Here is a 714-nt window from a genome sequence, read left to right on the forward strand (position 1 = left end):
TTTTTCTTATATACACATACAAATGGTTCTATGCCTATATAAAGTAAGCAACACTAATATAGGCCTAAGTATCACAACTACTCTAGAAAACGAAAGGTTATATAGTAGAAGCCCTAAATATAGGAAGGGATTTTTGTTTTAGATTTAGAAATTAAACTGATGTAGAGAAAATAAATTACAAAAAAAAAAAAATTTACCGGAATTGCAAATATATAAGTTATCTTACCTGTAATACCAATACCGATCAATGGCGCACCCTTTACTCACGTTGCCAGGCATGTGACCATATTGTTGCACTTACTAACTTTGCTGACGCGGCACACGCGCAACCACCGATCAGGTCAAGTATCGGAATTATTGAAATCATGGGAATTGCAATATAAGCAATTCCTGTCTGCACGCGCAAGCCCCAACTTGCGAAATGTGGGAACTGCAACCTTAGCATAAGTAGTTAGGAGTAAGAGGTTAGCCAGTAAGTGAATTCATATGTTTGAGTTAGTTAATTTTGGGACGTGCAAGTGACACGTAATAAATTGTGTTAAGCTCAACTCGAGTTGTCCGTCTTTTAATTACGGTTTGAAAAGCATCGGCGAACAGTGGGTTCGCCGCACCTTTAATTTTTTATATCTCTCGCGACACGAGAGATTAACTGGCGCCCGAGCAGGGACCTTTTTACCCTTCAGAATCAATTGAAAGTGAAAAAGAGTAACAAAA

Source organism: Rhagoletis pomonella, unplaced genomic scaffold, assembly GCF_013731165.1.
Source record: "Rhagoletis pomonella isolate Grant_MI unplaced genomic scaffold, Rhpom_1.0 Rhpom_scaffold_00035, whole genome shotgun sequence".
Lineage (NCBI taxonomy): Eukaryota > Metazoa > Arthropoda > Insecta > Diptera > Tephritidae > Rhagoletis > Rhagoletis pomonella.